The sequence below is a fragment of the Phocoena phocoena genome, chromosome 10, assembly GCF_963924675.1.
Source record: "Phocoena phocoena chromosome 10, mPhoPho1.1, whole genome shotgun sequence".
Lineage (NCBI taxonomy): Eukaryota > Metazoa > Chordata > Mammalia > Artiodactyla > Phocoenidae > Phocoena > Phocoena phocoena.
In genome coordinates, this window is record NC_089228.1 from 10,349,915 (window position 1) to 10,377,622 (window position 27,708).

A 27,708-nucleotide genomic window follows, 5' to 3' on the forward strand; every position below is an offset into this window, starting at 1 on the left:
GCGGACTCTCAACCACTGAGCCACCAGGGAAGCCCTAATATTCTTATATGTATTATTAGGTGATAAACAGAGGGCAGGGGGATAGAAATATTTTACTGCCAGTGGCAGGTGGTGCTGATAACAGAATGGGTCAATTCTACGTTAAAAATAATAATACCTCTGCAAAATGGAATGGAAAGCAGCAGGTGCCAATGACTTCAGTTCCACGTGGATCCTTGTAATTCTAATTAGCTGTGTACAGGGTTCATTTGAGGAACAGGAGGAGACTGTGCTCTTCAACACCTGCATGAACATCCCCTTCCATTAAATCATAAGATGCTTTCTTTCTGGAGTCTCATCTCTAGCTAAATGTTTTCAGTGTGTCATAGTAAAAGCAAACCACTTACATAAAATTGCTTTGATGTGGTGGTAGGTTAGAGAGACTTTTAAATTGCTACTTTGGCTATGGCTTAAACCAGGTTTTGGTAATTACTAATACCTACTTTTATTTGACTTAATTCAAAAGGCTGTTTCCAAAATAAATAAAGAACTGATGAGCCACTGTGTAAAGCTAACCTTCTTTTTTTAATCCCCAGAAACTGGAAACTGGTTTAAGGGTACAGATTTTTTAAAAATAATAACACTTCATTAATACTACCACAGATATTTCAAACCAACCGATTTATTAAAATAAATTACAAAAGAATGAGCAAAGCTAAAATAGTTTGCAAGACATAAACATTTTACTCCATGATACATAGAGCAAAGCATATTCTTCGTTGTTATTTTAAATTAAATGAATAAGGAAAGAAAAAGATAGTAGTTCATATCCCTGGATTCATGTTGCAAAGCATCTTCGTTTAAGTGTATGTTCTGTAATTGAAAACCTGGCAACTTTTGCTTCCCACTGATACTGAGGCATAAAGTTTCCAGGTATGTCACTATGACGTCCACGTCTCAGCTGGACCTTTGCTTCCACTGCACTCTCCCCTGATATTTCTAAAGCAAAGTCTGGAAAGCTTGGAAGAAGTTCATGCTTTACTGTCCTTGTGATATGAGGAAAATCCATTCCCCTGGTGGATATTTTCTGGGGGAGACTGGGAAGGTATTTTATGAAGCCAGTGGAAAGCACTGCTCTCATAATGGAACCATGTGAATTTCCTATGAAAGTTATTTACATAAAGCTCAGGGAGGCTCAGCTACCCATTAAATACACTTACCAGAGGATTCATAAACTAAAGACTGATTTTTGGTTCAGTTCTTAGATGTGGAAACTGGGAAAACTTCTTATGTGTCAGCAATTTGACAATTGTCAAATGTCAACTTAATGAGTTAGGCACAATTCCTCCCTTTTTACAGATGTGAACACTGAGGTTTACATACTTGTATACCTGGCCCACAGCTATGCAGGTGGTAAGGGATACAAGCATTTGAATTCTGCGATTTCAAAACAAGCCAAATTATCATGCCACACTGCCTCTCAAGCTATAAAAGGAAATTCCCTATGAGTTCAGTCCGACCTCTCCTGGACTCAAATTCAGTATTAAACTTAAATTTAGTTAAGCTTAAACTCAATTGTTTCTTTTTTACACATCTATATAAAGATCTTATAACCCAACTAGTTCAAATTTTAAATCCCTTACTCTTTTCAGATGAAGAATCAAAACATATGTAGCAAAGATTTTGATCACCTATTCAGAGTTCTTCTCCTTTAGGTGTACAATCCATAACTCAGGGTAAGGTTGCCTTGAACCCAAGGATAGAACCAGATTAGTCTAAATTAATTAGTACATGAATTCCCCCCGCAATTGGCAGGGGTGCAACTGAAAAATGTAATACGTGTCCTAAATTGGCTCAGACCACGGGGAATGAATGCTGTTGGCAGCCTTTTTGCAACCATGTGAGAAACCAGCCTTAGAATGAGGCCAGAGCTGAAGGCAGCAGAACAACCTTGGGCTTGGATGACATCATTAAACCACTGTCGGTGCCCTGCCAAAATCTGCCTTAATCTGAAACTCCTGTTTTTTTCTAATATAATAACTTGCTTTATTGTTAAGTCCATTTGAGTCAGTGTGTTTTCCTACTTGCAGCCTAAAACATTCTGAACAATATATTGTATATCAGTTTTTCTTTTAGGATATGTAGTCATTGATTATATTGGCTAAATCATTTGTTTCCCTTTTCAGGGAAGCTGAAACATATAAAGGAATTTTTCCATTTTCTGACTCTTCAAAAAAGTATTTGGGGGCTTCCCTGGTGGCACAGTGGTTAAGAGTCTGCCTGCCAATGCAGGGGACACAGGTTTGAGCCCTGGTCCGGGAAGATCCCACGTGCCCCGGAGCGGCTGGGCCCGTGAGCCACGGCCGCTGAGCCTGCGCGTCCAGAGCCTGTGCTCCGCAACGGGAGATGCCACAACAGTGAGAGGCCCGTGTACCGCAAAAAAAAAAAAAAAGTATTTGTAACACAACACACAAAATTCAGCTGATCAAGGAAACAGCCAAAGTATCACACAAGCAAATTTCAGGTTTATAATTCCAAGGGGAAAATAAAGAAATAAAGAGCTCAAAATGGAAGGGAATTGGTGACTCAGAATCAGTACATAGATAATGGCCCAGGGTGGCCCTCAAGGGAATCATCCACCATAGTAATGCCTCAAGCAAAATATAAAGCTAAAATTATTTAAGATGCCATAATATTTTCAGAATTAGATATTGCCTAAGGGTCCTCGACAAATTCTGGCTTGGATATTCACAGGATGTCTACCAATAATCCTCTCATATATTTTCTTTTGAAAGTGACAACATGTTGTTCATAGAAAATTTACTTTCTGCAAATGGACCTTTTTTTTCTGTTTGAATCAATTCTTGTTGAACTGTGCAAAGGTACAAGCCAAAATGTTTCTACACGTGAATGATAAAGCCAACATAAATAAAGGAGACCTAGGGGAAATATAGCATGTCATCACTTTTGCAAGATTTTTAATCAGAAACCACTATTGAGGAGAGGAAACACAAATTTCTCTATTCTTCACCCCAGCCACCAAGCCTCTTCCCTCCATTCTTGGGAACTCTCTATTAAGTGGAAAATCAAATTTTCTTAGTAGAATTTGTGAAGGTGTACTCAACTTTGTAGCCTCAGGGCCCAGCATATTGCCTGGAATCTAATAGAGGGTGGATAATATCAAACTATAGGATAGTGAGGAACAGACATATGTTCTCTCAGATGTGTGATCTCCCAAAGACCAAAGCAATGGACACTTGTTGATCCTAACAAATATATGTTAAAAGTATAGGGGCAGGGCTTCCCTGGTGGCGCAGTGGTTGAGAGTCCGCCTGACGATGCAGGGGACGCGGGTTCGTGCCCCGGTCCAGGAAGATCCCACATGCCACGGAGCAGCTGGGCCCATGAGCCATGGCCGCTGAGCCTGCGCGTCCGGAGCCTGTGCTCTGCAACAGGAGAGGCCACAGCAGTAAGAGGCCCGCGTACCACGCAAAAAAAAAAAATAGTGTAGGGGCAGTGGTATCTGAGCAGATTCTCAGTGCATGTTTATTAAATATATATATATATATATATATATACACAATTCATGGTCAAGCTGTCCACATGTGCAAATTTGCTTGGTTGCTTTGACCAAATTTATTAAATAATACCTGAATGTTTATCAACTTTAAGGATCACCTCATTTTATTAAACATGCTACAGACTCAAATGGAGCAAAATTCTGGAAATGTTTCTGTGATTTGCTAAAATGATTTAGTGTGACTTTAACCATGACACTTCACCTTCTTGAGACTCACATTCAGCATATATTAAATAGTGTGTGCAGCGGGAAGTAATGAGATAAAGCTGTAATGGTATCTGGCACAAAAAAGTGGAGAAATGCATGTTAGCATCTTTTTTACTTATTACTTCTTTATAAAAAATACTGAGATATGATGCCTATACTATTAAACTCACCCTTTTAAGATGTATAATTCAGGGGGTTTTAGTATATTCAGAAGATTAAGCAAGATCGTCACTACCTAATTCTAGAACATTTTCATTACCCCAAAAAAGTCCATTTGGTACCCCCTACATTCCATACTGCCTCCCAGCATCTGGCAAACATTAGTCCACTCACTTTTTCTATGGATTTGCATATTCTGAACATTTTATATAAATGGAACCATACAATGTATGGCCTTCTGTCTGGCTTCTTTATTTATCATAACATTTTCAAGGTTCACCCAATTGTAACATGCATTATTACTTTATTCACTTTTATGGCTGAATAATATTCATTGTTTGCATATACCACATTTATTTCTTCATTCATCAACTGATAAACATTTGAATTGTTACCACTTTTTGGCTGTTGTAAATAATGCCAATAAATATTTGTGTATAATTATTTTTGTAGATATATTTTTATTTCTCTTGAGCAAATAAATAGGGTCATGCAGAAACTCTGTATTTAACTCTATGGAGGCACTGTCAAACCCTTTTGCAAATCAGGTGCCTTATTTTACATTCCTACTAGTAAGGTATGAGGGTCTGATTTCCCCACCACCTCATCAATACATATTACTCTCTGTCTTTTTTATTACAGTCATCTTAGTGGGTTAAAAATGGTGTTTCAATGTGGTTTTGATTTGTATTATTTACATTTTCTTGATGAATAATGATTTTGAAAATGTCTTCATGTGATTACTGGCCATTTCTATCTTCTTTGAAGAAACTTATCTATTCAAATGTTTCATCCCCTTTTTTTTTTTTTTTTTTGCGGTACGCGGGCATCTCACTGTTGTGGCCTCTCCTGTTGCGGAGCACAGACTCCTGACATGCAGGCTCAGCAGCCATAGCTCACGGGTCTAGCCGCTCCACGGCATGTGGGATCTTCCCAGACCGGGACACAAACCCGTGTCCCCTGCATCGGCAGGCAGACTCTCAACCACTACGCCACCAGGGAAGCCCTGTTTCATCCCTTTTTGACTGGGTTTTTTTTTTTTGTCTTTTAATAGTTAAGTTGTAAAAATTCTTTATATATTCTGGATATTATATCCTTATCAGATAATTGAACAACATAATAATTGTTCATTATTGCCAAGGCAATCAGAGAAGAAAAAGAAATAAAAGGAATACAAATTGGAAAAGAAGAAGTAAAACTGTCACTGTTTGCAGATGACATGATACTATACATAGAGAATCCTAAAGGTGCCACCAGAAAACTACTAGAGCTAATCAATGAATCTGGTAAAGTTGCAGGATACAAAATTAATGCACAGTAATCTCTTGCATTCCTATATACTAATGATGAAAAATCTGAAAGAGAAATTAAGGAAACACTCCCATTTACCACTGCAACAAAAAGAATAAAATACCTAGGAATAAAAGCTACCTAGGGAGACAAAAGACCTGTATACAGAAAACTGTAAGACACTGATGAAAGAAATTAAAGATGATACAAACAGATGGAGAGATATACCGTGTTTTTGAATTGGAAGAATCAATCTTCTGAAAATGACTATACTACCCAAAGCAATCTACAGATTCAATGTGATCCCTATCAAATTACCAATGGCATTTTTTACAGAACTAGAACAAAAAATCTTAAAATTTGTATGGAAACACAAAAGACCCCGAATAGCCAAAGCAGTCTTGAGGGAAAAAATAATGGAGCTGGAGGAATCAGACTTCCTGACTTCAGACAATATTACAAAGCTACAGTAATCAAGACAATATGGTACTGGCACAAAAACAGAAATATAGATCAATGGAACAGGATAGAAAGCCCAGAGATAAACCCATGTCCCTCCGGTAAACTAATCTATGACAAAGGAGGCAAGGATATACAATGGAGAAAAGACAGTCTCTTCAATAAATGGTGCTGGGAAAACTGGACAGCTACATGTAAAAGAATGAAATTAGAACACTCTCTAACACCATATACAAAAAGAAACTCAAAATGGATTAAAGACCTAAATGTAAGACTGGATACTATAAAACTCTTAGAGGAAAACATAGGAAGAACACTCTTTGACATAAATCACAGCAAGATCTTTTTTGATCCACCTCCTAGAGTAATGGAAATATAAACAAATGGGACCTAATGAAACTTAAAAGCTTTTGCAAAGCAAAGGAAGCTACAAACAAGATGAAAAGACAACCCTCAGAATGGGAGTAAATATTTGCAAATGAATCAACAGACAAAGGATTAATCTCCAAAATATACAAACAGCTCATGCACCTCAATATTAAAAAAACAAACACCCAATCCAAAAATGGGCAGAAGACCTAAATAGACATTTCTCCAAAGAAGACATAACAGATGGAAAAGAAGCACATGAAAACCTGCTCAACATCACTGTTAGAGAAACGCAAATCAAAACTACAATGAGGTATCACCTCACACAAGTTAGAATGCGCATCATCAGAAAACCTACAAACAACAAATGCTGGAGAGGGTGTGGAGAAAAGGGAACCCTCTTTCACTGTTCATGGGAATGTAAATTGATACAGCCACTACAGACAACAGTATGGAGGTTTCTTACAAAACAAAAAAGAATTACCATATGACCCAGAAATCCCACTACTGGGCATATTCCCAGAGAAAACCATAATTCAAAGAGACACATGCACCCCAATGTTCATTGCAGCACTATTTACAATGGCCAGGTCATGCAAGCAACCTAAATGTCCATCAACAGACGAATGGTTAAAGAAGATGTGGTACATATATACAATGGAATATTACTCAGCCATAAAAAGGAACGAAATTGGGTCATTTGTAGAGACATGGACGGATCTAGAGACTGTCATATAGAGTGAAGTAAGTCAGAAAGAGAAAAACAAATATCGTATATTAACGTATATATGTGGAACCTAGAAAAATGGTACAGATGAACTGGTTTGCAGGGCAGAAATAGAGACACAGATGTGGAGAACAAACATATGGACACCAAGGGGGGACAGTGGCGGGGTGGTGGTGGTGGTGGTGTGATGAATTGGGAGATTGGGGTTGACATATATACACTAATATGTATAAAATGGATAACTAATAACCTGCTGTATAAAGAAATTAATTTAATTTAAAAAAGGATCTCACATAAAAAAATAAGATTTCATTTTTGTGTTAAGTGACAATATATTTAATATTAATTTAAAAGTTACTATTTATAACAATTAATCATTAATAATATATTAATATAAATTAATGTCAGACAAAATAAACTAAAGACAAAACACTGTTGCTAGACATAAAGAAGGGCATTGTAGTGATAAAACACTTGTTGCTAAACCTCCAGTTATCCTTTGGTTACCATTTGCTAGGTATGTATTTTTCCAGCCTTTTGCTTTCAACCTATTTGTGTCTTTGAATCTGAAGTATGGCTCTTATAAATATTGTGTATTTGGATCTTTTTTTTTTGCTTTCTTTTGTTTTTTCATTTTTATTGGAGTATAGTTGATTAACAATATTGTGTTAGTTGTAAAGCAAAGTGGATCAGTTATACATGCACATATATCCACTCATTTTTAGATTCTTTTCCCATATAGGCCATTACAGAGTACTGGGTATAGAGTTCACTGTGCTACACAGTAGGTCCTTGATGATAATCTGTTTTCTATATAGTAGTGTGTATATGTCAATCCCAATCTCCCAGTTTATCCCCCCCTCCCCTCCCTGGTAACCATAAATTTGTTTTCTACATCTGTAACTCTATTTCTGTTCTGTAGATAAGTTCATTTGAACCCTTTTTTAGACTTCACATATAAGGAAATTCAAATGATATTTGTCTTTCTCTGTCTGACTTACTTCACTTAGTATGACAATCTCTAGGTCCATCCATGTTGCTGCAAATGGCATTATTTCATTCTTTTTTATGGCTGAGTAATATTCCATTGTATATATGTGCCACATCTTCTTTATCCATTCCTCTGTTGATGTACATTTAGGTTGCTTCCATGTCCTGGCTATTGTAAATAGTTCTGCAAAGAACACTGGGGTGCATGTATCTTTCTGAATTATGGTTTTCTCTGGATGATATGCCCAGGAGTGGGATTGCTGGATCATACGGCAGTTCTATTTTTAGTTTTTTGAGAAACTTGCAGACTATTCTCCATAGTGGCTGTACCAATTTAAAAAACCATTCTGTCAAATTTGCTTTTTTCTTAGAGTGTCTAATCTACTTCCGTTTAACATAATTAATGATAAGTAAAATTTGCTCCTGCCATTTTGCTATTTGTTTTCCATATGTCTTACGTCTTTTTTGTTCTTCCCTTTCTCCATTACTGCCTTATTTTGTGTTAAGTACATTATTGTGTTAAGTATATTTCCTTGTGTACCTTTTTAATTTCCTAGTCATTCCTTTTACTATTTTTGTGTTATTTTCTTAGTGGTTGCCCTGGGGATTATAATTAACAGTTTATAACAATCTAGTTTGGATTAATTTCAATAGTAAGCAAAAATCTTCGCTCTTATATATTTCTATTACCTCCTCCTCATTTATGCTGTTATTGTCATACAAGCTACATCTCTACACATTGATGCTCATCAACACAAATTTATAATTATTGCTTTATGCAGTTATCTTTTGAATCAGATACAATAAAAAAGGGGTTACAAACAAAATATACATTTATACTGTATGTTTATATTTAAGTACATGTTGAGCTTCATTGGTGTTCTTTAATTCTTCTTGTGGATTCAAATTATTGCTAGTGTGTTTTCATGTCAGCCTAAGGGACTCCCTATAATATTTCTTGTAGGGTTGGTCTGCTAGTGGCAAATTCTGCCAGTTTTTTGTTTATCTGGAAATGTCTTTCTTTCTCCTACATTTATGGTGGGTATATAATTTTTGGCTCCGTGGTTTTTTTTTGTTTGTTTCAGGACAGTGAATACGTCATCCTACTGCATTCTTGCCTCCATGATTTCTAATGAGAAAATGGGTGTTAATCATATTGAGGTATTTTGTCCATAATGAGTCAATTCTCCCTTGCTGCTTTCAAGTTTCTTTTTCTTTGGCTTTCAAAAGTTTAATTGTGACAAGTCTTGGGGTGGCTCTCTTTGAGTTTACCCTTTTAAGATTCATTTAGCTTCTTGGATGATATATTAACGTTACTCATATTTGGGGAGTTTTCAGCCATTATTTTTTTCAAATATTACTTCTGTTTCCCATCTCTTCTTTCCTCTGAGCCTCAAGAAATGCATATATTGATACACCTGGTGGTATACCACAAGTCTCTCAGACTCTTCACTTTTCTTCATTCTTTTTTCCTTCTGTTTCTCAAGCTAGATAATCTCCTTTGATCTACATTCAAGTTCATTGATTTGTCTGTCTCTTCAAACCTAAGGTTAAGTCTTTATGGTGAATTTTTCACTTCACTTCTTCTACTTTTCAGTTCTAGAATTTCTATTTTTTTAATAACTTGAATCTCTGTATATGCTTTAGTGAAACATCATTCTCATACTTTCATTTAGTACTTTACAAGTGGTTTCCTTTAGTTCTTTGAACATTTTGAAATTTAATTTAAAATTTTTGTTTTGTAAGCAAAAAAATCTGGGCTTCCTCTTAGACATACACCATAGGCTTCTTTTTTTCTTGTGTGTAGGTCATACTCTCCCATTTGTTTACATGTCTTATATATTTTTTTTAACTGATCATTTTAAATAACATAATGTTGCAGTTCTGGATATTAGGTTTTTCTCCTTCCCCCATGTGTATTGTTGTGGCAATTTGTTGTTGGCATGGTTGTTAATGACTTTTTAAAACTAATTCTTTAAAGTCTGTATTCTTCGTTGCATATGGCCACTGAAGTCCATGTATTTTTAGCTTAGTGGTCAGATACCGATTGTGCAGTTATTTTCTCAAAAGCCTATAACCAATAAGTTTCCCCATCTTTGCCAAGGACTCTGTGAATTTTGGGGTATGCTCTCAACTCTGAGTCAAAATTTTTACAACTCTGCCTAGCCTTTATTTCCTGTGTGCACAGAACCTCAACATTGGCCAGAGACGAGACCTTAGAGCTTTATCAGGTCTTCAGGATCCACACAACCACAAGAATGTGCACAGGTCTATATATGCACATAGCCTTCTATATTCACAGATATATATCAGAATTTTTCAAAGTCTCCTACGGACATCTAATTTCTCAACTTTTCCTTTTAAGCTTTTTGGTTAACCTATTGTTTGACACAACTATTGTCAACCATCTCAGGCATCCATGATGTTAAACAACTGCATTTGATTTTTTTTTTATAAATGCTTCTGGAGAAAGGGATGGTCACACTGGTCTGTGAGCCAGGTCAAAGATGGCTTTGTGAATGGGGTCTTCTGAAGAACCACTGCACTAGTTACGTGACGGCAACTTCCTGATAATGGGATTCTGAAATAGCTCCAACCCAGTTCTGCTACCTGCAGTGGCTTCCAGGATGCTGTTTTTCACCATGATTGTGGGTTATTGGTTTTCAAGGCTACTGCAGAGCTGAGAAAGGGGAATGAGGATAGGAAAATGCCCCAGAGCACTCTGTTCCTACTGAGATTATTCAAGAAAGCCATTTCTCTTGAATTAACACTCTTCAGATTGTTCAAAGCCTTTGATTAATATCCAGAGCTTTAAAAAAGCTGATTCTGACAATTTTCTCCAGTGTTTTCATTACCTTTATGGAGGAGAGAATTTTCAGAAGTCACTTCTCTGACATTTTTGTTGCCATCACCCCAACCATTAAAAAAAAAAAACCTCTGATCCATCAATTCAGTGACAGTTATAAAAATCAGCTTCTATATGGTGACAGCGCCACATTTGCCAGCTCTTAGGATGTTTCATTGTCTTATCTGTAACTACAGATTAACACTGGGTCTACATAAGTTCTGATGTCCAAGGTTCTTCTTCAAAGGAAACAGACTTGCTTAGGTTGGAAATGTAGAAAAGAATCTTAGCCCAGGGGAATTTATGTTTGTTTATCATGTATTTCATGGTCAAATGAAGACAAAAGGAAAAGAAGCCCAAAGATGTAATTTATATATTAAAACCAACTTTAGGGAAATAAAAGTATGATACAAAAAAATCTGACAATCTAGCATCATAAGCTGCATGATGCCATTTGGAAAGCAAAGGAAAGCATACGCCATATTCTGGGGAATATTTAGACACTGTGTTGTTGAGTTTTTGTATGTATGTGGCTATGCATGTGCCTATTTTCCTAACATGCAGAGTTCAGTGTACCCATGGGACCATGCTAGACACTTTTCCTGCCTTTACTCATTTAATCTTTGCAAGAATCAGTAAAAGGTAATAGATATTATGAATGAGTAAACTGGGGCTCCAGGTAGTTAAGTAACTTGATCAAAGACATACATCAAGTAATTAACTAATATTTGAATCCAAGTCTAACTCAGTGTTCCCCACAGAGCTCTTAGTGCTCATGAAGAAGATCTAAGTATCAATCACAACTCTCCCTTTTGGATATACTATACTTCATTGATTTGAAAATTATGAAGAACCTACAATTTGCAAGGTGGTGATCTTAGAACAATGACCAAGACTGCTTACAGTTCACCTAGAGACACAGATATTAAAGTAATTAGGCAAATAATATTAATAAGCGCTATGTAGAAAAAGTGACACATAAATGAGAGAGCATAACAGATGGACCTGATTTAGATTGTGGGGTTAGTAAACAATGAGTTGATTATGTGACATTTATGCTAAGATTTGAAGTGGGAGTAGGAGGGCACAGCATGGAGAAAGGATACTAAGCTGGAGAGAGTTTCCGATGGGCAAGAAACAGAGAGAAAGTCAGAATAAATGAAGTGCCATGAGTGAGAGGGAGGGCAGATCAAAAAGAAAGGTGAAAAACCAGACCTAAGGGCAGAGATTATGCTGGGATTTACAGGCTACAATAGCAATGTTTTCTTTACTAAGAAAATTAGAAAAACTCTAAAGAACTTAAGCAAGATAGTAAGAAAACAAGATATGTACTTTTAAAATATTACTTTGAATATGACCTTTCTGGAATTGTTCTACAATTTCTTGTGGGTCTGTAATTATTTTAAAATATTTTTTCTTTTTTTTAAAGTGAGGCACAAGGAACAGAAAAGACTCCTTTTACTGAACCATAAACAATAAACTGAAGGCAGGAAAGGGCAGGGGGTGGGGTGGGGGTTGTAAAATTGGAATCAAAGGAAGCAGTTAAAAACCTATCACAGTGGTCCAGACCTGGATAATGGTGACCTGGTAAAGGTGTTAAAAGTAGAGGTGGAAACAAGGGTGTGTGTTTGAGAGAAGTGCTGGAACTAAAATCTTTATGAGGAAGATGAGTGAGAAGGATCTATCAAAAGGGACTCCCGTGTTTCCTGCATGAGTATTTGAATAGTACCATTTCCTGAGATGGATAAACTAAAAGAGAAACAATATTACTGGAAGATGACTAGAAATTTGATTTCGGATGTACAATGTTTGGAATGCTTCTAAAACAACCCAATGTTGCTGTCAAGCAGACAGTGGGATATATGGGTTTCAATCTCAGAAGATGTAAACATGTAAGTCTTCAGGTACAGGTAGCATTTAAAACCATGGGGGTGAAAACTCACCAATGGTAAAACGGTAGAGTTGGAAAAGAGGCAAAAAACCAAATTCTAAGGAACAATAATATGTAAAGATCAGGGAAGGCCATCAAAGGAAATGAAAAAGTTTGGCTAGTCAAGGGTTTACATTTCAAGACAATAGGTTCATTAGCCAAGACCAACACCAGCTCTCTTTGGGTTAGTTACCATGTTTTCCACATAAACTGAAACACCTAAAAGAGCTGCAAGCTTTACCAGTGGCTGTGTAAGATCTGTAACAAAGATTTTTCACAGTGGGCAAAGTGGAGAAGCCTTTCATCAGCTTCTGGCTTTGGCATGAGTTCCTCAGAAGTCCTGAAGCACTGAAGACCCAGCTTCCCTTTAGCTGCTAGAATCCCTTCTGCTTGAACATATCCAGAGATTGGAGGCTGGTAATTTACCACTTCCTGAGGCATCTCTGGACAGCTGAAACTGTTAGAAAAGTCTTCCTTATACTCAACTAACATCTGTCCTCCTGTGGCTTCCATCCACCATCCTAATTTTACTCCTTGGGGCCACATAAAACCAGATTCTCTTTGTAACATGACACTGCTTCAAGTATCTATACAAAATTCTTGTGTCCCCCAAGACTTCTCTTCACCAGGCAAAATGTCACTGGTGACTTGTATCATTCCTCTTAGAACACTGTTATGAATCAAGTCAAGTATACTGTGATTCAATTTAGAAAACAAATACCTGTTATGAGAGATAGCTAACCATATTAATAGGCAGAGTCATACTGATTCAAACTGTTTATGTTACAAGGTTCGGACTTGTCTAGTAGTTTGGGCAAAATCAGGTAATAACAACTTTTATAGGAATGAGATTTCATTTCACTTAAAATGTGAAACTGGCTTTATATACTAGTATTTTGCTATGGGAGGGGCATAAATATATGGTCATAAACAGAAAAGTATTTAAAAGATGTATTAATATTTCATCCCTGTTATATACACACACATCCTTATTTAAAGCATAGCCAAAAATATTATTATTATAATTAAATCACTTCATCTTTTTTATGAAGCAGTCCTTTCCATACATTTCACTGAATTTGGTGGGGGGGATTATCTTTGGCTCCTAGCATTCCTGACCTCTGGTTTCACTATATTCACTTTAGATTTGGCATAAATATTCAAGTTAAGGTCACCATGTTTGTAATTTTATTGCAACATCCCCTTGAAACTTGGCTAAAGTTTCTCTTTAGAGAAATGAAATAGTTTCTCTATATCATATTCAACTCAATAAATATTTGTGAACCATACACTACTTTTTTAGGTCCTGTGAATGGTACTATAAAAATGTATTTGTTCTTCCACATAAATTGTTTCATTTTTTATTCTTAAGGCAAGTATTATTGCCCTCTTTTCACAGATGAGAAATCTGGAACTGAGGAATACAGATTTCAAAATCCAATCAACCTTTATGATATGGAAGATGCTACCCTTAGCTCTGGAAATACACATTTCAGAGTGCAGTGTTGACTGGGAGTTTTTAAAACATGGCTTAGAAATCTAAGTTCTCTGTTTTTAATTAAAGACCTATCACCAGTAGATTGTGCAATCTTTGTCGAGTCAACCTCTCTGTACTTCAGTTTCCTCACATGTTAAACAGTAATATTAATATCTATATGTTCATCTACTGTGAGCTGATAGTGACATGTATATAATGTATTTTTCAGACATTAAATTCTGGCACATGGTACACCATATTAAGTAATCAATAAACGGCAACTAAAAAAAATAAAACTTAAAACTAAAAGCTTTCTCCTTAAAACTACTAGAGCTAATCAACGAATTTGGTAAAGTAGCAGGATACAAAATTAACGCACAGAAATCTCTTGCATTCCTATACACTAATGATGAAAAATCTGAAAGAGAAATTAAGGAAGCAATTCCATTTACCAATGCAACGAAAAGAATAAAATACCTAGAAATAAACCTACCTAAGGAGACAAAAGACCTGTATGCAGAAAACTATAAGACACTGATGAAAGAAATTAAAGATGATACAAATAGATGGAGAGATATACCATGTTCTTGGATCGGAAGAATCAACATTGTGAAAATGACTATACTACCCAAAGCAATCTACAGATTCAATGCAATCCCTATCAAACTACCAATGGCATTTTTCACAGAACTAGAACAAAAAATTTCACAATTTGTATGGAAACACAAAAGACCCTGAATAGCCAAAGCAACCTTGAGAAAGAAAAACGGAGCTGGAGGAATCAGGATCCCTGACTTCAGACTATACTACAAACTACAGTAATCAAGACAGTATGGTACTGGCACAAAAACAGAAATATAGATCAATGGAACAGGATAGAAAGCCCAGAGATAAACCCATGCACATATGGTCACCTTATCTTTGATAAAGGAGGCAAGGATATACAATGGAGAAAAGACAGTCTCTTCAATAAGTGGTGCTGGGAAAACTGGACAGCTACATGTAAAAGAATGAAATTAGAACACTACCTAACACCATACACAAAAAGAAACTCAAAATGGATTAAAGACCTAAATGTAAGGCCGGACACTATAAAACTCTTAGAGGAAAACATAGGCAGAACACTCTATGACATAAATCACAGCAAGAACCTTTTTGACCCACCTGCTAGAGAAATGGGACCTAATGAAACTTAAAAGCTTTTGCACAGCAAAGGAAACCATAAAAAAGACAAAAAGAAAGCCCTCAGAATGGGAGAAAATATTTGCAAATGAAGCAACTGACAAAACATTAACCTCCAAAATTTACAAGCAGCTCATGCAACTCAATATCAAAAAAAAACAAACAATCCAATCCAAAAATGGGCAGAAGACCTAAACAGACATTTCTCGTAAACGATATACAGATTGCCAACAAACACATGAAAGAATGCTTAACATTACTAATTATCAGAGAAGTGCAAATCAAAACGACAATGAGGTATCACCTCACACCAATCAGAATGACCATCATTAAAAAATTTACAAACAATAAATGCTGGAGAGGGTGTGGAGAAAAGGGAACCCTCTTGCACTGTTGGTGGGAATGTAAATTGATAGAGCCACTATGGAGATGAGTATGGAAGTTCCTTAAAAAACTAAAAACAGGGCTTCTCTGGTGGCTCAGTGGTTAAGAGTCCGCCTGCCGATGCAGGGAACACGGGTTCATGCCCCGGTCCAGGAAGATACCACACGCCGCGGAGCAGCTGGGCCTGTGAGCCATGGCCGCTGAGCCTGCACGTCCGGAGCCTGTGCTCCACAACGGAAGAGGCCACAACAGTGAGAGGCCCGCGTACCGCAAAACAACAACAACAAAAAAAAAACACCTAAAAACAGAACTAACATACGGCCCAGCAATCCCACTACTGAGCATATATATGGAGAAAACCATAATTCAAAAAGAGTCATGTAGCACAATGTTCATTGCAGCTCTATTTACAATAGCCAGGACATGGAAGCAACCTAAGTGTCCATCAACAGATGAATGGATAAAGAAGATGTGGCACGTATATACAATGGAATATTACTCAGCCATAAAACGAAACTAAACTGAGTTATTTGTAGTGAGGTGGATGGACCTAGAGTCTGTCATGCAGAGTGAAGTAAGCCAGAAAGAGAAAAACAAATACCGTATGCTAACACATATATATGGAATCTAAAAAAATTAAAAAATGGTTCTTCAGAACCTGGGGCAGGACAGGAATAAAGACGCAGACATAGAGAATGCACTTGAGGACATGGGGAGGGGGAAGGGTAAGCTGGGACGAAGTGAGAGAGTGGCATGGACTTATAAATACTACCAAATGTAAAATAGATAGCTAGTGGGAAGCAGCTGCATAGCACAGGAAGATCAGCTTGGTGCTTTGTGACCACCTAGGGGGGTGGGATAGGGAGGGTGGGAGACAGATGCAAGAGGGAGGAGATATGAGGATATATGTATATGTATAGCTGATTCACTTTCTTATAAAGCAGAAACAAGCCCACCATTGTAAATCAATTATACTCCAATAAAGATGTTAAGAAAAAAAGCTTTCTCCTTTCTATTGGGGAGCTGGTTGTATATGTAAATACATAGTAAAAGAACTTACCTTCTATTTCCTATTTCAGAAACAATTATCTTATACAAAAACCTTTCCTGTTTCTTTTCTAATCCCAAATCAAATGTTGTACCTTTTCATGTGTTTTACTTTAAAATATTTATGGATCCCACTATTTTGAGAGACTTCATACAAATTCACTCAAACTGTTAAGTTTCCCTCCAAATACTACATAACTCAATGAATGTAACTTGCTCTGAGACATAAACAGGTAGGTTGTGTTACATTTATGCTAGACTCACTCCCTGATTCTTACAACAAAGTGCTGAGGTGCCCAAATGGAAAGTGAAAAATGCAATCTAGCTATTTGTTTGGTATTTCATCAAGTTCCCTGCTTTAACTCAATCAATTGACCAAACCTGTAGCCACTTCCGATGTCCCATGCATTCATCTTTTAGACTCATGATGAGTCTAAAAGACTTGGCAACATGGAACATGGAGTGGAACATGAATCACAACACAGGGCTGACTACTGCTTTACACATTAAGTAGTCTTTGAAGTAATCACCGCAACAATTACAAGACACTCTTAGGGAGTTATTTTGGCAATGAAACTTGTGGTAATCAGAGTGATCAGGGGCTCATGCTATTAAAAAATTGGAGAATATGAAGAAATAATGAGCAAGTCTGTAATCACTTCTACTTTCTGGGATGTTGAGATCTAATAATGTTTATTCTTGGATTTCTAGCGACCTGGGAAAATAAACTTGTGCTTATTTTTGATTATCACTTTGAAGCACTATCAATTTCTCAGAATTTTCAAGAGATAATGTTCACTGAACTGTTCAAGTTTTCCCTTTGAAAAATCTCATTTCAATTTAGTGAAGAACCCATGCCTCACTTCTATAATTCAAAGAACATTATTGCTACAGAAACAATAACATTTCCTCAACATCCAACACTTGAAAACAACCTGGTTAAAATGTGAAGCCATGTTTGAATGTTCAAGTGTAATGTGGCTGATTCCAGAAATTTAATGTAACAAATGTGCTTCTGTTTGTAGAAAACTTTTCATGGCTCTGCACAGGAAACACTGCTTTCTGAGGTTCTTTAGTGTCATAGTTATTGGAATTGATAACTGATACAGATTAGCTAGGCATTCAAGAAGACATCTGCCTTTGGCAATCACTGATAACAGACCAGAAACATTTACTTCTCTATCTAAAAGTGTCGTATATTGTCAACAGCCACAGATTCCTTGCAGTTCCTCCAGTCAAGAATCAGGTATCATTTCCCCACCACACATTCAATATGGGCTGGCCTTGTGACTTTGAGTAACAGAATGAAGCAGAAGGGACTCTGGGTAAGCTCTGAGCCTAAGCCTCAAGATATCTTGAAGTTTCTGCTTTTGCTCTCTTGGAAAACAGCCAACATGTGAATAAGCCTGCATTAACTTCTTTAAGATAAAAGACCATACAGAGAGATACAGCTGTCCCATGTGAGGCTCCAAACCTGTAAATGTGCACATCCCAACCCAACCAGTCCCAGGTAAGCCATTCCATACCAAAAGAACTACTTAGATAACCTAATGACTTGTGAGAAATAAAGAATGCTGTTCTAAGCCACTAAGTTTGGGTTGGTTTGTTAGGCAGCAAAAGTTAAGCTAACTCATACTCTGAAAACTATAAAACACTGATAAAGAAAATTGAAGATGATTCAAACAAATGGAAAGCTATTCCATGCTCTTGGATTGGAAGAATATTGTTTAAATGGCCATATTGCCCAATCTAGAGATTTAACGTGATCCCTATCAAAATACTCATGACATTTTTCATAGAACTAAAACAAATAATCCTAAAATTTATATGGAACCATAAAAGACCCAGAATTGCCAAAGCATTCTGAGGAAAAAGAGCATAACCCTGCCAGACTTCAGACAGTACTACAAGGCTACAGTCATCAAAACAGTTTGATGTCGGCAAAAACACAGACACATAATTCAAAAGAACAGAATAGAGTGCCCAGAAATAAGCCTGCACACCTGCAGTCAATTAATCTATGAAAAAGGAGGCAAAAATATACAATGGAGAAAAGACAGTACCTTCAGCAAGTGGTGTTGGGAGAGCTGGACAGCTTCATGTAAATCAATGAAACGATAAAACTCCCTTACACCATATACAAAAATAAACTCAAAATGGTTTCAATATCTAAATATAAGATATGACACCGTAAAACTCCTAAAAGGGAACATAGGCAAAATATTCTCAGACATAAACCATAGCAGTATTTTCTTAGATCAGCCTTCCAAGGCAAAAGAAATAAAATTAAAAATAAACAAATGGGACCTAAATGTGCAAACGATGCAACCCACAGGGGTTAATATCCAAAACAGACAAACAGTGCGTACAACTCAATATCAGAACAAAACAAAACAAACAAAAAAACCTAAAAAGCAAAGAAAAACCCCAACAACCCAATTAAAAAATGGGCAGACCTAAATAGACATTTCTCCAAAGAAGACATTCAGATGGTCAACAGGCACATGAAAAGATACTCAACATTGCTAATTACTAGAGAAACGCATATCAAAATCACAATGAGATGTCACCTCACACCTGTCATAATGGCTACCATCAAAAAGCCTACAAATAAATGGTGGAGAGGGTGTGGAGAAAAGTGGGAATGTAAATTGGTACAGGCACTATGGAGAACAGTATGAAGATCCCTTAAAGAACTAAAAATAGAGCTACCACATGATGCAGCAATCCCACTCCTGGGCATATATCTGGAAAAGACGAAAATTCTAATTTGAAGAGATACATGCGCCCCAATGTTCATAGCAGCACTATTTACAATAGCTAAGACATGGAAACAACACACATAACCCACATGCCCATCAACAGATGATTGGTTTAAGATGTGGTGTATATATACAATATATATTTATATGTGGAATTTAAAAAATAATACAGATGAGTCTATATATAACACAGAAACAGACTCATGGACATAGAAAACAAACTTACGGTTACCAAAGGGATAAAAGGGATGTATAAATTAGGAGTGAGAAGTTAACAGCTAGAAACTACTATACATAAAATAGATAAGTAACAAGGATTTACTGTACAGCATGGGGAAACTACATTCAATATCTTGTAGTAACCTATAATGGGAAAATAATCTGAAAACTATAGTTATATACATATAAAACTGAATCACTTTGCTGTATACCTGAAATGAACACAATACTGTAAATCTTCAATTTAAAAAAATGTTAAGCTAACTCATACCAAAGGCATAAAGAGAGTAGGGAAAATAGAAATAGGTTAAAAGGTTAGCACCCTGTGTTTGGTGGCTGGCTGGACTCTGTTTCCCTTTAGTTTTGTTTCCTTTCATTTCAGAAAGTTCCTAGTTGGGGGGTTGGTTGGGGGTGGAGGGGAGAAGCAAGGGCCAGAGGAAGGGAAAGAAGGAAGGAAGGAAGGAAGGAAGGAAGGAAGGAAGGAAGGAAGGAAGGAAGGAAGGAAGGAAGGAGGGAAGGAAGGAAGGAAGGAAGGAAGGAAGGAAGGAAGGAAGGAGGGAAGGAAGGAGGGAAGGAAGGAAGGAAGGAAGGAAGGAAGGGGGAAGGAAGGAAGGAAGGAAGGAAGGAAGGAAGGAAGGAAGGAGGGAAGGAAGGAGGGAAGGAAGGAAGGAAGGAAGGAAGGGGGAAGGAAGGAAGGAAGGAAGGAAGGAAGGAAGGAAGGAAGGGGGGAAGGAAGGAGGGAGGGAAGGAAGGAAGGGGGGAAGGAAGGAAGGAAGAAAGGGGGAAGGAAGGAAGGAGGGAAGGAAGGACGGAAGGAAGGGGGAAGGAAGGGGGGAAGGAAGGAAGGAAGGAAGAATTCTGCTAATAGATTTTGGCACCTGTTTGGCTCCCCCTGCTAAACGATCTTACAACAACGTTGCGATGCCCAGTGCCCCCACCCACCCAGCCAGCTGGGCTTCTCACGAAGCTTTTCAACCCAGCCCTCCTCAATTTTATTTCTCATTGTTTGTCTAATTCCTGATGGAAAGATATGATAAACTCTTCTGGGACAGATGTTAACTGTTGATAAATCCTGTATCTTTATCTTATCAGATAGACTTCAGCTAATTAGGTTGATAAAATCAATGGTATTTATCATCAAATGATTTTTGAAACAAATCTTGACTACCTGCTACTATCACTACCGCACCTCACAGCTGAATGGCTTTGGACAAGATGTTTAAACTCCACCAATCTTAACGTTCTTACTCCTTAAAATGGGGTTATTATCTACATTTCAGTGTGTCTGTAAAAATTAAACATGCTGAAGTATGCCTCAAAGACCTGAAACCTAATAGATGATCATGAAATATTATCAAATCCCTTTCAAAAATAATTGTAACAATTTACAAAACTGTCTACATCATTTCCATTTTCCTCAGTTAGGCTGCGGGATCCTCCAGACACTGATTCTCTTCTGTAACTTTGGTGCTAATTACAGTGTTGAATGTCTAGTTCTCAATAAATGGTTGGATCCATAAAATGAATAATCATTAAAGGAATAAATACAAACACTAACATCTACTAATCTCAACAGGTGGCATTTTAACAAACTGAAAGCCCTAAATGAGTAAACAATTACTGTAGAAAGAATGCATTGCCTTGCTCACAGGTGGAGGAAATATTAGCCAGTGCTTGACTTTCACAAAGATAAAGCCACACACAGAAGTGCTGTCAGAAGCACAGTTTGAGGTTCTGGTCATTTCGGAAGGTTCTTAGTCCCCCTTTCCTGGCTGATTAATAATGACATACACTGCTTATAATTACGTCTTTGGAGAGTGGATTCATTTTAAGAAAAACTTGTATAAGAATAACAATTAATGACCATTTACAAATATATTCACAGTGGGATTCATTTAAATAGTGAAGTGTCTGTGCAACTAAAGTATGATTTGATTTAACAAAATTGATGTAACACAACTTTTTCAGAAATACATTGCCAAAGTGTGTGTGTGCGTGTGCGTGTGTGTGTGTGTGTGTGTGTGTGTGTGTGTGTGTGTGTGTATGAAAGTAACATCAGATAAGGCAGTCTTGGATACTGTAAGATCGATCAGGGATTAATTAGGGGTGTCTTTCATACCTGTAGGAACAGGAAGTGGTGACATGCATGCTGTTTTTTGCTGATCTCTCAAAGGTCCTTAAAAGATTACTGTATGGTAAGTCTATAGCTCTTAGACTGACTTTTGATCTCTAGGTCCAATAAAGTACTTTCAAAACAGCACCCACAGAAAATAACAAAGGAGAAAAGTATCAAGTGACTGAGGGCTAGGGATGATGCTCCAGTTCCTATCTTTGATGTGGGTGGCACTCAAGGGCAGAGGGAGGCTTTGTTTCTCTGTCACAGTGTATCTAAGTACAGCAATCATACATCCCAGTGTGCCCAGGACTTATTGTCCTAGCATTTGCCCAGGATTAGTTATTTCATAACAAAGTACTATTATTTTGAGTTGCACCAGAACAAGCTTAGGCTTTGATACACCTCCACTTAGTACTTGCAGCTTCTGCCAGGAACTGTCCAGCAGTGTTGAATAGAGAAGTGAGCAGAGTTCACACCTTAACAAAAACTAAATGTGAAAGATCAACAGCATCTCCCATCTCATCTTTCCTGAACCTTTTCTGATATAACATAATGAATGTTGTTAAGTATCAGGTGCACATCTTGATGCACTTGATAATGAGATATCAGACCAAGTGAGCCACTTTTCCTGGTTTGAGTGGTGCTGAAGTAAGATTTGGCATTGCTGCTCTGCTGACCACTTAATCACCAGTCAGATATGCTGTGGTCCATGCTGTGACCTGACAGACACACAAAGCCACAAAGTCACCAGTTGACAGGGATAGTGAGAAGCATGGGAAATTAGAGATACATGACATATGTACAGGCAACAGCAAATCAGAAGTCCTGCTGCAGAGCCTATGAACAGTAGTCTGACAAGTGTCATTGTCACATGAACCTCAAAAACAGAAATGTTAATATCAGTGTAAACTTTTAAGATTCCTGTCTGTTGTTGTTCTCTCCAAATAAATCAAAATATGATGCCTTTGTTGCAACATTTGTAAAGACAAAAGACATGAGACTGTGGATGCAACAAAGAACTCTATACCAAAGATACACAGTACTCCCGCTATAAATGATATTATTTTATTTAAATCAACTCCTAGCTAATAATTTGAATACACAAGGGGACACAGTCCAGAAACCCAAATACATTAAAAACATAAAAAATTAATCAATATAAAAGGCATAACACAGCACAAAGCTAGACTTAACCAGTTGTTTCCAGAGTTTAACCATTCCTAGGGATAAAACTAGAAAATTCCACATCCTCACAAAACCTTTTGGACCACTAAGCTTGAAGCACAGCATCCACATAACCATATTCTAAGCTGAAGACATATTGTTCCATGCTACGAGACATATTTTAAGAACAAAATTGAAAAAACCAGTAGAGCCTTTCCAGGGATGTGAGACTGGAAGTGTCTTCCGCAAGGAATTAAGCCTCACAACCTGGAGAAAAGACTACAGGATCAGCATAATTGGAAAGGAAAATGGACCTCAATATAAAATCCAACAAGCCGGGCTTCCCTGGTGGCGCAGTGGTTGAGAGTCCGCCTGCCGATGCAGGGGACACGGGTTCGTGCCCCAGTCTGGGAAGATCCCACATGCCACTGAGCGGCTGGGCCCGTGAGCCATGGCCACTGAGCCTGCGCGTCCGGAGTCTGTGCTCCGCAATGGGATAGGCCACAACAGTGAGAGGCCCGCGTACCACAAAAAAGAAAAAAAAAAATCCAATTAAAATCCAACAAGCCACTCCAAAGTGCAAAACCAAGAGTTCTATATTTTCTCTTCACGTATTCATTTACCCAGCAAATATTTATTGAATGTGTCATGTGCCAGACACTGTTTACCGCCCTGAATATACATCAATGAACAAGACAAATGGGCTCCAAACTTCCACAGAACTTAAATTTTAATAAGAAAAAAATTATGGATAAAACAGACCATTAAACAAATTTCAGTCGTACCTAGTTAAGTGCTACAAAGGATGTAAATGGCTAATCTAATAGAGAAGAACTGGGTTTGGAGGAACCTGTTTTATACCAATGCTGTCAAGGAAGATCTTAATGAAGAGGAGACATTTGGACAGGCACCTGAATTAGATGACACAGTTTGACATACAAGGGTATGGATATGAGTGTAAAAACATTTCAGGTAGTCAAGTCCAGCTAGTCCAGCAGTGCTAAGTAGGGTATGAGTTAGATGATTCAGAAGAAAAAAATCTATTTGTATGGTTTGAGTTCTTGGATTTCAGGAAAGATGAACAAAAAGAGAGGAAAATGTTTCTTTTCCTTCCCTAGTGGAGTTAACGAGCTCCCAAAGACATCCAAGACAGAGTGTTGAGACTGCCTTCTGGCTTTCATGGAAAGCACATGGAACTGATATATAAGAGGCTAGAGATTCATAAAGTTCAACATCTCTAATAGGTATGTTTTTCACTGTGTGCTCCTTTCTCTTACTGAGTGGTCTCTTCTGAAAACTTACTCTTAGCCCTTGATGAGGTGGAGTTAACCATGGCAACTCTAAGGGAGAAGTTGCTGAAGCAATTAATGCTGGAGCTGAAGAACATCGTCTCCTTGCCTTTGGCTGGTAGCCTCAACTCAGATTCATAACACGGAGCCTCTACACCCACCATTCCCATAGCACTCATGCCTTCATGTATTGCTTTGACTGCAGCACGGACTTTATTTCAACACTAGGTGAGCATCCTTTTCAAGTACATGAAGGGCTGTTATGTAAAGGAGTAAAAACAACTGGTTTGATTACTAACGAGAACCAAACTTAGACTAGAGGGCAGAATTTTAACTCAACCTTTCTAAAAAGGAGTATTTGACACTGTAAAAAAATCATCGTATAGGATAGTATGCTTTCCATCCCTGGAGGCATTAAAGCAACAGCTTTTGGACTTGTAAGTGATATTGCACAAAGAGAATCTTCTCCCTGTGAAAAAGGTTGTTCCTGTGGTCCTTTCTATCTCTAAGAAGCTGAGAAAGAGTCTACTATTAAGTAGTTTGTTGCAAAAGAGCTACTGGTTGCCTGAGAGAAAAAACTTACAGTTTCCCTGAGATACCTGGGCTGCTACTGCATTATAAACTCAGTATGCATTTACCAAGGATAGACAAAATGCTACTGATTGCTTTGGAGGTTTTTAAGATATCTGCATCACTGGATTTGAGTCTTGGTTACATCTCTTGGGTCCCATTAGTTTTCCCCCAAAACATGAGCATTATAACCATGACTATGAATCCTAGTTGTTCTTAGTCTTTTGAATTCAATACCCCACTTTGATGATAAATTTCTTGTAATGCTCTTTCACCGTCCTCACATTAGATTCATAGGTAATATATCCTACCTATATACATAATCTCAAAACTAATAAATAATGTCATAACTATATTCAAAGGAAAAAATAGCAGCAATTTATAATAAAATAATATGCATATCGATATGTAGATAAATTGACACAACTACACTGAAAAACACACAGATGTACGTACTACATGTATAGAATCACCATGAATGTGACAATAACAAAGGTAGACTAATTCCAGAGTGTTTTATTAATGATTCAAGATCTGCAAGCAGCACTGCTGTTGGTAACATGATTTTTTTGTAACAATGAACATCTCTTCGTAAAGTTTCTAAGCAAAACAGAATACAATCTTAGCTTAGTTGACAGAGTAGTTCATTCCTAGAAAATTCAGTATATTTTGAAACTAGGCAAAAAATGCTTTCTGTTATATGCATGATGGACTTAGATTATAAGCTCATGTAATTATAAACAGAGTAGTCCAGGTGATATTAAAAAGTCATTTAAGATAGAGGACAGTTCTTTTTGTTCCTGGGTAATCCATCCATTGTAGAACAACTGGCATCCCTGGCCTCCATCCATTAATGCTTCTCCACCCTCATTATAAAAACTAGAGGAAAAAGCCCACCCACAAATTTCCAAAATGGCACCTGGGAAACACCAAATTCTTTGAGAGTACTAGCATCAGACTAGGACAGGTTCAGTATCTCCACCTCCCTTCCTTTAGCTGTGGGAGGCTGTTAGAACCAAGTGAAAACTTATACAGGATTGACTTTCTGAACCACTAAGTAGCTGACCTTAGGAGCACCAGTTCTTAAAGTGATCTGAGCAGGCCTTCCTTCAGTGAACTGACCCAGATGTGAGTGCTGTGATTTCAGATAGCTGGAGATGGGCCTCTCATGTAAAGGCCCATCTTAGCAAATGAGAGCTCATGTTTCTTCATGCAACCCCAGGATCAGCACTACCTTGAAAATCACTTCTCTGCCTGGACCAGTTAGGTGTCTGAGTGGTTGTATACAGCTAAAAACAGGCTACGACTCAGCTTTCATTAAGTTTAATCAAGCTTTCTTCACATTAAATTAACCCAAGGGACATCTTTTATTCCCAATGATAAAGTAAACTTTACACAATTTATTAATTTTAGAATTACCAAATACAATTTCCTCAGTGAAAGTCTGAAAAGGAGATACATTAAAGTGAGTCCCTACAGGAACTGTGGGGAAGATGAGGATGTAGAGAAAATATGGGGAAAGAGTCATTTTGTCAACATGTAATTCTCAGAAGAGCTCTAGAATTGATGGTCTATCTACTTCTTATTGCATCTCTCAATACATATATTGTTTCAAACTCATAACTCCCAAAACTGTTGAAGAAACTATTTTATTTTGCGCTAAATTTTGCCTGTTAGCAAACCAAATTCTCCAGAGTTGCACAGAAGGGATAAAATTTCAGTGAATGCATGCCAATGTTCATTCAGCTGTTCTCATTTTCTAGCAGCCCTCTCCAGATTTCTCCTCACTCCACCCACAGAGAAAGAGGAAATATAGGCAGAAGTTGCTTTTGCAGCAATGGACAAAATGCTTCTCCCAGACCAGCATCACTCTGTGTGTGTGTGTGTGTGTGTGTGTGTGTGTGTGTGTGAGAGAGAGAGAGACAGTCGGGGGTGGGGGGAGAGAGAGTTAATTAGTTCCTGGAAAACAAAACATCCATTGTTACAGGAAGTGAATAAGGAAAACCTCATAAACAAACTGGTAAGGTCTTTACTGAAAAACAGCTGCTCACATCATTTTGATGACTTGCAATTTACAAAGCATTTTCACAAACATAATTCCACCTCATCCTCACTACAAAACTTTGGTGTAGGTATGATTGTCTCCAATTTATAAATGAGAAAATAGAGGCTCACAGATGTTCATAACTTTCCTTAAATCACACATTGAGTAACCAGGGGACTAAAAGACCAAGTCACCTGACTCTAGGTTTAGAGCTCTTTTTCATGTTACTTATTCATACAAATTGAGTTTGTTAAATCATCTTATTGGCAACCGGAGCAGAAAGGCCCAAATAGATGTAATATGTAAAGGAACCCAGCCCATTTTCTGATTATTGTTTTATAACTATATAGTGTGAAGATAATTAATTTCTATAGATCAGTAAGTAAAATAATAAAGCTCTAAGACTGGAATTTGCTGAGGGACCTAGTAGGATTGGTTTGGGACAAGGTTGAAGACTCTAACTCTGCCCATCAGGAAAGGCAGCATAAGGTACTTAATAATCTGTGACTTTAAATAACATTTGATGGTAATGGTTAGAATATAATACCTGTAAAAACATGTATGACGCAAATGATTAGAAAATGTTCAAGATACTTTTCACATATAAATCCTATTTAAATATAATTTTGGGCTTCCCTGGTGGTGCAGCGGTTGAGAGTCCGCCTGCCGATGCAGGGGACACGGGTTCGTGCCCCAGTCTGGGAGGATCCCACATGCCGCAGAGCAGCTGGGGCCGTGAGCCATGGCCGCTGAGCCTACGTGTCCGGAGCCTGTGCTCCACAATGCGAGAGGCCACAGCAGTGAGAGGCCTGCGTACCGCAAAAAAAAAAAAAAAAAAAAAAAAAATATATATATATATATATGTATATAATTTTATAATGAGTGATATCTTGTGTTGAAAAATGCAAGTGATTTCATC